The sequence below is a fragment of the Pangasianodon hypophthalmus genome, chromosome 18 (genome assembly GCF_027358585.1).
Source record: "Pangasianodon hypophthalmus isolate fPanHyp1 chromosome 18, fPanHyp1.pri, whole genome shotgun sequence".
Lineage (NCBI taxonomy): Eukaryota > Metazoa > Chordata > Actinopteri > Siluriformes > Pangasiidae > Pangasianodon > Pangasianodon hypophthalmus.
This window is the reverse complement of record NC_069727.1, coordinates 19537474-19551491: the sequence shown is the minus strand read 5'-3', so window position 1 is coordinate 19551491 and position 14018 is coordinate 19537474.

Here is a 14018-nt window from a genome sequence, read left to right as displayed (position 1 = left end):
GACATAAGAACTACAGCTAAAGGAAGAAGAGTCACATTTTAAAAAATCTTATCTCACATGGCAAATAAACATGATAGCATAAGGGCACTGCTGACATTATCTGGCCTGGTTTACTCAACCAGACATTTTTAATTAGCTGAAGAGCTGATTAAGCTGTTAAGCTGATTGAGCTGAAGTTATAACATATAACAGTTAACATTTATTTATGTTTCTTGTGACACAATGTTTACAAGAAAGTACATAAATTTTAATTACACTTACAGTATAAGGAAACTTAGAATATGGTTTCAGGGACACAAGGGAAAGAAAATTTTGTCCAGTTGTGTTTTGGGTGACTTTCAAAATGCGGTCATGTGCCTGAGTAAAGCTTCCTTCTTAAGACCTCTCCCTACATCCCTGGGATATGTCCTGGAATCATGACCTAAATACTGACCAGTAATTCCCCACCAAAAAAAAAAAAAAAGCCACCATACTATCATACATGCATTAGCTGAGTCTGGTACATCTAAGATGTCAAAACCATTTTCCTTCTGTTAATACACATATAAATAAATAGATAAATAAATAGCAAATAAATAGTTGTATATGAATTGTGAGAAAAACAGGATATCTAGGGTATAATACCCCCCCTCTCCCGGCCACACCCTGAAGGACTCAATAGCAGCCATTAATTCCTGCTACCACTCCTCCTGCAGGAGATGGAACCCAGATTGATTCCGACTCAAACTGATGTTCTAAGTGATTTTTTTCACATTACCAAATGGCTCCCTGAACATGACTCCTCGAACCATTTCCTGGAATAATCAATACCACTAAAATGCTTATTTGAAAAGCTGGAAAGAGCTAATGTTCATTTTGAGAATTTTCCTTTTACATGATTAAAGACTGATCTTCTGCTTTTTCAAAATGTTGATGAATTATGATTAAATCTGATGAATGAAGAAAACCAGTTGTACCTTGTGCATTGTTGTACAGAACACTGGCATAAAAATTAAAACAATATGGTTCGTGTGAAATGTATGAAACAGGCAAAGACTTGCAAATTTATTACTACATAAAAGGTACATAATTATAGTAAATGAATCACTTATCTATGAATTATTTAGTGCTAAATATTTATTTCAGGTGAAAGCTATGGTCTACTAAGTATATAATTTATAATGGTTCACATTAGCAAACTAGGATATTAAAAAGTAAAGGTGTTAATTATTCCAGTTTTGTTTACTTGGTGCTATTTTATTCTATTCAGTGTTCTAGTACAACAAAAGGTAATGAATAACACATATATCTTGAAACTCGATGTAACATGAACAGCCTAAAGGCAGAGCCCCTGTGTATATAGAACACAACTGTTCCCTGGTTATCCTCAGTGGCTGTTGGAAAGCATCTCAGTTAATCGCATTTTGTCTGATTAGATCTGATTGTCTGATTTTGTCTGATTAAGTCTACCAGTTCCCAAACTTTACTTAAAAATAGTTTGAAAAGACACCTTAATATCCACTCTTGAATTTCACTTGCCATCTCAAGTAGGCAATATATTGAATTAGCTATCCAGATATCCTGGCTGCATATGTAAAATAAATAAATAAAATAATAATAAAAAAAATCTTCCTTGCATGACAACAAATCATAATGTTCCACAATGCCCATGCAATGAATTTGGGAATTAAAACAAATTTCATTGTTTAACGCTTCACAACATAACCTATACATAAAACCCATAAAGTAAAAGTGGATTAACACCCCGAATAATCTACAAATAAACAACCCTACTGTTAAATTAATGCACATTAATGACCGATTATTGAAAATAACGAGACTGCAAAAAGTAAGAGCGCTTTTAAATGGTTTTACTGAACGTCACATTACTTTCAGTTTGTGTAAATGCGTTAAATCGACCGTATTTACAGTTAAATGGTGAACACCAGGTAGATCTGTATCAAACTAACACTACCGAAATACGCAGGAAATGCGCTTTTTACTGATGACCTTAGCTCATTTGCTTCTTAGTGACACATTATCAGGGTTTTGATTTCATTTTTACAAAGAGCTTAAACCTTCCAGTCTAAAGGTAAGAAAGAATGTCAGACTTTAAACCAAAATGCTAAGGCAAAGCTCTTATAAGATGTATAGGACTAAATAATAAGCTGCTCATCAAAGTAATCAAAGCTGTTTTACTTTAAAGCATAATTATAAAACGTAGTTCAGTGACACTGCGAATTCGCAAGAGATCCAGCCTTTTATAAAACATAAGCACTCTTACCTGCACTGGAGCACACTGTTAGCGAGTTCGCCCAGGCACAATTGTGGATTTTAAATGAACAAAGAAGTCAAAGCGTCGTCACTGACTTCCTGGGTATCAAATAACACCTGCACTGATTCCCCGCTCATATTCTCTCTGTCCCCTTCCCTGAGCGTTCATTTTCTCTTGAACAGTGTGTGTGCACCTAGGCGACGGGTTGGGGGTCCTGGGGTTTCAGGTCACGGCTCTACTCTATCCTCTTCATGTTCACACGCACGCACGTGCACGCGCGCGCTCGGCACAGCGAATAAACCACACCGTTTGTTTGGTCTGAGATAGTGTTTTCCATACAAGTGATCATTAGTAGTTAGGCATAAAAGCAAAGGAATAATCCAGCCTTCCTGTGGCTTGCATTGTGCGGTGTCACTGTAGGTCAGGTTCTGTAGGTCACTGTAGGTCATCGGTTTAAGGTGGAAATTATTCGGGGCAAAATACTATTTAGAAATCTGATGTAAGCTCGCGGACAAATGCGGGTCTAATCGCGGGTCTAAGTGTTAACTAGACTTCACACAGAATTATTTCATTAGTAGGCCTGCCAATTTTAAAGTAAATCAGTTGTTTTTCGCGTTCATTAAGGTTAATAATATTTCTAGCAGTACGCATTTTGTTTTATTGCATACTCATTTTACATTTTAATCATATACTGTATTAAAATGAGCCTTATGCTATATCTCATTTTTTTTTGTATTAGTAACAAGCATAACATTGTTAAACCTTCATTATGCAAGATGTTTTGGCCTTAAATACAGGTTAGCCTTAAACGACTGAAAATACCAGACAGATTTGTTACCTCCACACAGTTTGTCCAGCATGTCGCTATAGTCTGTATTAGACTTAGTGCTGTCCATGAAGCGAGGACACTGACATTAAAATGTTGCCCCCCTGTATTAAATCTGGGGTCTGCCCAATAAGTAAAATTACTATAGGCTCAGACTGTGGAGCACACACACACACACACACACACACACACACACACACACGTAGATTACTTTTACACTGTAAGCTGCAACTGTGTAGTCTAAGCGCTCATTCTGTGGGTATTCTGTCTATCCATCGCTAAAACATACATCAGACGTTACACAGTGAAAGAAAATTGTATTAAGAAATACAGTTTAAATGAGTGTTTCAGTTATATTAAACACGTCACCGTATTGCTCTCCTGTCGACGACATCCTCGTGTGTAATATCTCCACATTCTCTCAGGCGGCGACGTCACACACTTTCAGTCATCTTTCAGCCTGAGTGATGTGAGCTTCACCCCGAGCTGTTCACTAAAAGTCACATATATCGCCCTGCACTTTGCTTCGCTATATATGCTGGTTAAAATTACCCACAGTCCTCTCTGCTGGACCAGCCGATTCCACTTACCTGCTGTCGATAATGAGACTCACCCTGTCGTGGAAAGAAAACGAAACAATAATGCCAAATTATTCGACTGCGGTTACGGGTGGCTCTGGTTACATCTTTACAAACACAACAGCGACGGTGAAATCAATCCCAGGGGCTCATTGTTGTTTCATCGACGACGAAAATGAGCCTGTTTAGGTCTTTGTCGAAATTGTCGAGGAGGTATTAACTTCTGGAAAACTGAAACACAAGCTTCGGATCACCTGTGAAAGTATAGACGCTAGGAGATGAGTAAAGTCTATGAATTTTTAAACATTAATTTCGTTAGCTCTGTCGTGTCCAGTTCCATCGTTAGATGTTTACCTTTACCACCTGCTGAGGATATTGGCTGTTACATGATAGGGGAGCTCTGAACAAAGAGATCCGACAGATTCTACATTTCCAGCAGGTTGATACAAAGGACACCTTCTGACACTGTTTACAATTTAGCCACTGAATTCCTAACTGAACGAACTGACCAACGTGATTAGAGACTATTTTATTATGCTATATCTTATAATTCATATTCAAAAAAGTTGGTTTAACTCATGCCTGAAAAAAAAGTAGGACAGATTGACCATGGTAACAGTGCCAAGAAGCATTTGAATTTCTTGCAGTATAATATGAGTACAAGCAGCACAGCCTGCAGTCCACAAGTCGTGTTTTTTGTTTGTTTGTTTGTTATTGTTTTTTTTGCCTATTTAACCGACCATCGAAATTTTTCCACCATTTTTTCAGTAAAATAAGTACCAGCAAAAAATGACATACAAATGCATGTGTTCTGCATAACTAAACAGACAATTTCATAGAGTTTTATTCTCTTTGTTTTTTTAATCTTTAACAAAATAATAAAGGACTAAATAGGGAGTATTCATTGATTACGAAAGGAAAAAAGCTAGCCTAATAAAGTGTATCATAAAGCAAGGTTTCTGTAATTTTTTAAATCGCTTCCATTCGGGTTTTAGCTTTTTTTACTTTGCAGAATTAATGCAGGCCTTCAGCACCTCAGTTTTAATGAACTAAAATCAAACTGATCCTTTGTTCTTTCATGTTAATTACCATATGCATACTAATGAAAATTAGAAAATTAGCTTTGTTCAAATATGAAAACCCCAGGCTTCAGGTTTTACAAACTGCAGTCATACAATAATAATAATAATAATAATAATAATAATAATAATAATAATTTTAAAAAGCTTAGGCCTATAAATGTAGACAAAAAGCAAAGAAAAACACACTGCGATTCTATAATGTATGGAAATTAACGGCACCCTCTCAGTTGTTTAATGTTGTAATCTGTGGCCTCATTTTATTATTGTATTACTGAATAAAGTGGTATTAAGTCCAAACAAAATAATCACACTGCTTGTGTGACTGAAAAACTCCATTATTAATTATATAGAGAAAGGATGCTGTACCCGTTGAATTTTGAGTCGAGTGCCGTAACTGTAAACCTACTACATATTTAATCATGGTCATTGCGTTTCCATCCTCAGTATCGACATATTCCATTTATTCCTGACATGAAATAACCAATATTTAATAAAGTAGTTCATTAAAACGTCAGCAGGATTATTGCTTATTTTAGAAGCGCTTTAAAATAGTTGTTAATTTATTAATAAAACGTTTTATGGCTGGCCTAGCAGCAAGTCGGTTCGGTGCCACTGTAACTAACCCGGCAACCTGAGAGCTGCTGCCCTTCAGCATCACCAGTCACACAGCCCCTGCGCGCCGCACGATCACATATCACCCCAGGATTGACATTTCACTAATCTAAATGGGCAAGGTTGATGGAGTCCAGGTGGGAAATAAGAAAATATTAATGTATTAATTCATTTATATAATGTAATTTATTTATTTATTCGTTTGTTTTTGTCGTTATTTGTTTGTTTATTATTGCTGTCAGTAAGAGACAGAGGCTGCAAAGCTTTAATTTATACAGTTCATTCATACAACAGAAGAAATAATAGGGTACACTAGTTTTCCATTTCCTAAATTATTTACTAATTATTTTACATTTAATTTAATGTGTATTATACTGTACCCCAAGTAAATATAACTAAAATAGAAACTAGGAATCTGACAAAACGTATCTGACAAAGGACGCTCATACATATATATATATATATATATATATATATATATATATATATATATATATATATATATATATATATATATATATATATATATATGTATGAGCGTCCTTTATGATAATATCTGCTGTTAAAAGCGCGATATAATAGAGTTAATTATAAGGGGAGAGTGGTGGGGTACCAGTTCTGTCCCTTCCTGAATTTGGTCTATGCACAGTAAGAGGAAATTTTAGAATGAAGTGGAATCCCTTAGCCTTTACTAACGTCGGTATTAGTGTCGTTCCAAATAGTTGCTGGATAAAATGTAAGCAGTAACACACTCTATATATCTAGCAGCACCCAGGTAGCACAGTGAGCAAGACGTGCGCAGGTTACAGCAGGTTACAGCTCAGCGACGTCTCATGTGCTAACTGGGAAGACCTCGGTATAACGTCGTTTTTGTGGTCATGTTACATTCAGCCATTCAACATTATGTGTGATTTAAACCATTCTATGCTGTAAGACAGCACCCCCTCTCGGTGATAATTTATTTAATCGCCACACTGTCACCATGTGATCAACAGATCCCGACACCCGCCTTTCCTCCTGTGAATAATGACACAATCACCCTTTTTGGGGAGATGTTCAAACTGACTACCCTGAGCAACCAATTAAATATTACAACTTCTTTCAAGCTCTAAAAAGCGCTTGACTATTAAGTACACCCAATTATTATTATTATTATTATTATTATTATTATTATTATTATTAGAAGAAGAAGAAGAAGATGATGATGATGATGATAAAATAATTAGTAAACGAGCTGTATGAGACATGCTTGAGACGTAATTATCGCACTTTGTGACACTGACTAGATGTGTACTATCCGGAAGGTTTTAACAAAACAAATAATAATAATAATAATAATAATAATAATAATAATAAAGCTATGAGATGTTTATATATCATTTATGGACGGAGTCTTCAGTGTCAGTGCTAACACGAAATGAGTTATTTCACAGATATACTACAACATATACAATCAGGTCCATAAGTATTTGGACAGTGATACAATTTTCATAATTTGGCCCCTGTACATCACCACAGTGGGTTTGAAATGAAGCAATCAGGATGTGATTTAAGCGTAGACTTTCAGCTTTAATTCAATACATTTAACAAAAATATTGCATTAACCGTTTCAGAATTACAGCCATTTTTTACAGAATACCTCCCTTTTTACAGGCTCAAAAGTGATTGGACAAACTAACCATCATAAATATTAGGATTATTTTTGATACTTGGTGGTAAATCCTTTGCAGTCACAATGACTGCCTGAAGTCTGGAACCCATGGCCATCACCAAATGCTGAGTTTCCTCCCTTGAGATACTTTGCCAAACCTTTACTGCAGCTGCCTTCAGTTGCTGCTTGTTTGTGGGTCTTTCTGCCTTCAGTTTTGTCTTCAGTAAGTGAAAAGCAGCTCAATTGGCTTGAAGTCAGGTGACAGAGTCGGCCATTTAAGAACATTCCATTTCCAACCTCTTGGGTTGCTTTCATGGTACATTTTGTGTCATTACCCATCTGTACTGTGAAGCGCTGTCCGATAAGTTTTGCAGCATTTGACTGAATGTGAGCAGAAAGTAGCTCTATACACTTCAGAATTCATCCTGCTACTTCTATCAGCAGTCACATTATCCATAAACACCAGTGACCCAGTTCCATTGGCAGCCATACATGCCCATGACATAACACTGCCTCCACATGTTTGACACATGATGTGGTATACTTTGGATCATGAGCTGTTCCTTTCTTTCGCCATACTTTTCTCTTTTCTCTTACAATTATCAGAACTGGTCAGGCTTTTGTTTTTTTAGAGGTTTTTTAGAAAGTCTAATCTGGCCTTTCTGTTCTTGAATGTTACCAGCAGTGTGCATCTTGAGGTAAACCATCTGTGTTTACATTCATGAAGGTGTCTCTTGATTGTAGACTTTGACAGTGATAGACCTCCCTCCTGCAGGGTGTTCTTGACTTGGCTAGATGTTGTGAGGGGGTTTTTCTTCACCAAAGAAAGAATTCTGCAATCCTCCACTTTAGTTGTCTTCCGTGGTCTTCCAGGCCTTTGGTGTCCTTCTTACTAAACTGTTGATTTGGCCATATATTATTATTTGGGATACATTATATATATACACTTAGGTCCGGAAGTATTTGGACTATGACAGAGTTTTTGTGATTTTTGCCTTTATACACCACCACAATGGATTTGAAATAAAACAATCAAGATGTTTTAGCTTTATTTTAAGAGGTTCCACAAAAATATGGCATTAAACATTTGGGAATTCCAGCCATTTTAAGCAAAGTACTTCCACTTTCAGGGGCTCAAAGGTATTTGTACAAAGTGACATAATTGTAAATATAACCATATTTTTAATACTTGGATGAAAATCCTTTGTAGTCAATGACTGCCTGAAGACTGTAGCCCATGGACATCACCAAGTTTCCACTGAGTTTCCTCCCTGGAGATGCTTTGCCAGGCCTTCACTGCAGCCACCTTCAGTTGCTGCTTGTTTGTGGGTCTTTCTGCCTTCAGTTTTGTCTTCAGTAAGTGAAAAGCAGCTCTACTGGGTTGAGATCAGGCGACTGACTTGGCCATTGAAGAATATTCCATTTCTTTGCCTTCAAAAAGTCTTGAGCTGCTTTTGCAGTATGTTTAGGGTCATTATCCACCTGCACTGTGAAGCGGCGTCCTATCAGTTTTGTAGCATTTGGCTGAATGTGAGCAGAGAGTATAGCCCTACACATCTCAGAATTCATCTTGCTACTTCTGTCAGCAGTCACATAATCAATAAACACCAGTGAGCCTGTTCCATTGGCAGCCATACATGCCCATGCCATAACACTGCCTCCACCATGTCTGACACATGATGTGGTATACTTTGGATCATGAGCTGTTCCTTTCTTTCACCATACTTTTCTCTTCCCATCATTCTGGTACAAGTTAATCTTGGTTTCTTCAGTCCAAAGAATCTTATTCTAGGTTTTCTGGCAAAATCTAATCTTTAGTTGTCTTCCGTGGTCTTCCAGGCCTTTTGGTGTTGCTGAACTCGCCAGTGCATTCTTGTCAGTCAATTGTCCAAATACCATTGAGCCCCTGAAAATGGAGGTACTTTGCTTAAAATGGCTGTAATTCCTAAATGGTAAATGCCATATTTTTGTGGAACCTCTTAAAATAAAGCTGAAAGTCTACACTTCGATCACATGTTGATTGTTTTATTTCAAATCCATTGTGGTGGTGTATAAAGGCAAATTCACAAAATTCTGTCATTGTCATATATATATATAGTGCCTATAGAAAATCATCATACTCCTTTGGAATAGTTACTTTATTTGTCATACAGCCTGAAATCAAACCCCATCCAAATAACTTTTCCAGCTTTATTTACAGTTTTGGTCTTACAACATCAAACCAATGAAAGAAAAAACACAACAGTTCTGCAAATTAATAAAAAACAAAAAAATTAGAATAACAGGGTTGGGAAAGTCATCAGTCCCTTGATTTAATACTTCATAGAGCCACCTTGCTTTAATTACAGCCATCAGTCTTTTTGGATATGTCTGTACTAGCTTTGCACACCTTGAATAAGGAATATTTGCCCATTCTTCCTTGGAGAATTGCTCAAGTTCAGTCAAATTCTGTGGTGAACGGCAATGGACTGCTCTCTTCAAATTCATCAACAGATTTTCGATTGGATTTAAGTCAGGGCTCTGACATGGCCACTCAAGGACATTCCCCTTCTTATCCTTAAGCCATTTCATTGTTGTTTTGGCAGTATGTTTAGGGTGATTGTCGTGTTGGAAGGTGAATGACCTGCCCATCTTCAGCTGTCTAGCAGAGGGACGCAGGTTTTCCTCAAGAGTTTGGATGTACTTGGCAGCATCCATTTTCCCTTCAATCCTGACCAATCACTCCCAGCTGAAGAGAAACACCCCCACAACATAATGCTGCCACCACCATGCTTCACAGTAGGTATGGTGTGTTTCGGGTGGTGTGCTGTGTTTGCTTTTTGCCAAACATAGCGCTTGCAATTCAGTCCAAAAAGGTCAATTTTGGTCTCATCAGACCATAGCACCTTTTGCCAGAAGGTGTGACACTTTTTTAGGAAAGGCTTCTTTCGTGCCATTCTGCCATACAGGCCATCTTTGTGTAAAGCTTGGGAGATAGTTGTCACATGCACAGACTGATCAGACCCAGCCATAAAGCCTTGTAAGTCTTTCAAAGTTGCCTTTGGCCTTCTGGTAGCTTCTCTTATCAATGTCCTCCTGGCTCTGTCATCCACTTTGGATGGACGGCCCGATCTAGGCAATGTGCTTGTGGTGACATACGCTTTCCACTTCTTAATGATGCTCTGAACAGTACTCCGAGGGAGAGCTAAAGCCTTTGAAAGGATTTTGTAGCCTTCTCCTAACTTGTGCATTTCTACAACTTTATCCCAGAGGTCTTTTGAAAGCAGTTTCGCAAACATGGTGAATTCTTTGCTGTACCATGCACTACTAACAGTGGAATCTTCAAGAAACAGCTCGTTTTATTCTGAAGTAATCAACACCACTACTATTGATGTCAGGTGAGGCAATCAGCCTGGTGTTTAATCTGGAAGTTGATTGCTTGCACCTGAGCAAGTTTAAGGGGACTCTAAGGGGCTGATCACTTTACCAAACCAGGCATTGCACTGATTAATTTTTAATAATCCTCCAGAATTTTTTATAATGATATTTTTACTTTAATGATGAGGGTTATAATGTGTACATGCAGCTCAAAAAAGTTAGACTTCATTTATTTTATTTCCCAGGGTGTAATGTGACAAAAGGTAAAGGTTTTCACAGGGTATGATGATTTTCTATAGGCACTATATATATATATATATATATATATATATATATATATATATATATATATATATATATATATATACACATAGTGCCTATAGAAAATCATCATACCCTATATACCATACCCTATATATATATATATATATGCCCTAGCAACCACCTGTGATACCATAGCAGCCATTTATCAAAACATTACCAAGCACTTGAACAAGGATCTAGGAATACCTGAACAACCACCTGTAAGACCATAGCAAGCACCTAACATCTGCACAGCAACTGCCTAAGATACCATAGAAACCACCTATCAAAACCCTCTCAACCACCTGAACATGATATCAACTGCATAGCGACATCCTAGCAACCGCATAGCAACCCCTAGCAACTGCCTGTGATACTGTAGCATCTGCCTAGCAACACCCTAGCAACTGCATAAAATATCCTAACAATTGCCTAGCAACACTGTAGCAACCACCTGGAACATAATAGCAAAAGCCTAATTATACTGTATCAACACTGGCCAATTGCTTAAGCCACACAATCATGCTGCATTTTCCTAAAGAAATGCGTTTTTCTAGGTTTTTTTTTTTGGTTGAATTTTTGTCCACTCATTTTTCTGGCAGCACCCTAGCAACACCCTGGGACAACTCAGATACCACTTATCAACACCATACCATCTACCTGGAACACCATAGTATCCACCTACCAACATGCTAGCAACTACCTACAACATCATAACAACCACCTTGCAACACCCTAGCAACAAGTTGGGATAATATACCATCCACCTACAGCACCATAGTATCCACCTACACGCACCTATATACAATACCTTGCAAACACAGGGATTACTGTCGCAATGATCTAGCAACACCCTAGCAATACTCGAACCTCTAACTAATGTACCATAAACAATAATCTAGTAACTCCAGAGCCACAACATTTTCAAGCCAACATAGTTTCCTATTTTGGATTGCAAGAGCCAGCATATTGTTCTTTTTTGGCCTAGATGTAGATCCTATATGGGAACGGTGTGCTTGTGCTTAACCATGAAACACTGTATAATTATTTTACCTGCTATCTATAGTTACTCTGGGTTTAACTGTTAGCTAATGTAGCATACAGTAATACATTCTTGATACAAATGTAAAGACCATACATTTACTGGGCAAACTTTTTATGAATTTGAAAAGTGGGTTATATGTACTAGAGCGTAAAGACAGACAAAAAAACATGATTTCAGAAGGGATTCTTTAATTAATCTGATAGTTTGTGGCACCTCTACATTTACAGTCATGGGAAAAAGAAAGTACACTCTCCTTCAAATCTATGTTTTTATTTGTCAGGGTCTAAATACCAATTGTGTGTTCCTGACCAACTTCTATAAACAAACAAATAACCTCAGGTGACAACAAAAACAACATATTTCAATATGAAATAAATGTTTTCTGTAGGAGTTTAATCAATTTGGATAAAGTTTGGCCCACTCTTCTTTACAACATTGCTTTAGTTCTTTGATGTTTGAGGGCATTCGTTTATGCACAGTTCTCTTAAGATCCTGCTGCACCATCTCAATGGGGTTGAGATCTGGACTTTGACTTGGCTAATCCAAAACCTTATTTTTTTTCTCCTTTAGCCATTCAGATGTCAAATTGCTGGTGTTTCAAGAATGTTCTGATATAAAGTGGAGTTCATAGGTGTCTCAATGACTGCAAGTTTCCCAGGTCCTGTGGCTGCAAAACAAGCACAAATCATCATCCCCACCACCATGCTTGACAGTTGGTATGAGGTGTTTGTGCTGAGTTACGCTGTGTTTGGTTTTCGACAAACTTGGTGCTGTGCCAAACATCTTTTTGGGGATAAGCAGCTTTTTCCTAGCCAGCCATCCATGAAAACCATACATGTTCAATATTTTTCTGATTGTGCTTACAGAGGCCTGTAGGTCACATTATGTAGCTCTTGGGTTTTACACTATATCTCTGAGCATTAAATGGTCTGACTTTGGACTGAAGTTGCTGGGACGCCCACTCCTGGGACGAATCAAAATTGTTTGGAAATGGCCTTATAACCCAACAATTGCTTCTCTGAGGTCATGGCTGTTCTTTCTTCTTGGCATGAAGTAGACACACACTTGAGTGCTCCAGAACACCAAACCGCTTTTATAGAGGTAGTCACACTTCTTGATGATTGACTAATCTTCTGCATTTCATTAGTAACACCTGGCTGCTAATTACTTTCTTAATGATTGTGGAATAGGAAGGGTGTACTTATTTTTTTCCCACCAGGTTTCCGAATGTTGGTTTACCTTTTGGGAAAAATTATGATGAAGATTTTTCCAAATCCATGCAAGGAATCATGTGAAGCACCTGCTGAGAAACCTGAAAGAGCTCTGGTTAAAAGAGACTCTATCTTAAGGTACATGAAATTAGTTAGCCCTTTAGGGGCACCAGCAGCTATAGTTAGGTGTATACCAGGAGCCAGAGCGCCAGACATAGCAGGTAATCTTAGGGTCTTAGGCAAGCATCGGTTTTTAAAGATAGTTTTTCATGTACGAGCTAATGATATATGCCTTCGTCAGTCAGAGGTTACTAAGAGTAACATTGTAGAGGTGTGTAAATTAGCAAAGGTGATGGTATAATATGCTCTGGCCCCATCCCAATGCAGCATAGCGATGTAGCTTACAGCAGGTTATGGTCGCTGAACTGTTGGATGTCTAGGTGGTGCTCCGAAAACAATGTGGGCTTTATAGATAGTTGGAGTAGTTTTGAGGGCAAGAATGGCCTGTCAGGGTTGGACGGTATCCATCCCGCTTAGGAAGGTGCTGCTCTCATTTCTTGCAGCATAGCACAAAGGCCTAGTTACAATGCAGTGACAATCCAGAGCCAAGGCCAGGTAGCAGACAAGCAGGCTAAACCGACCCTCTGCTGCTGCACTGAGTCGTCACTTAGATTCCAAAAGATTGATACTGTGTTTGTTCCCCGAGCTAAACAAAAATGTAGAAATACTCAGATAGTTTGTTTTAGTAATCTAATTAACATAAAATTAGATCATACTGAATGCACAGCCAGCACCTTTGATCCGAAGCTAGGACTGTTAAATATTAGATCTCTTACATCTACATTGCTTACTGTTAATGAAACTAGTACTGATCAGGAGTTTGATGTGCTGTGTTTAACAGAAATGTGGATTAAACCAAATGAGTATGTAGCATTAAATGAAGCTAGTCCTCCCGGATACAGTTATAGACATCAGCTCTCTCTAACTGGCAGAGGAGGAGGTATCGCAGTTACTTACCCTGATAATGTAGGTGTCACACAAAATCCTGGACATAAATTCAACACGTTTGAAGTTCTTTATACCAACATAACATACGTAG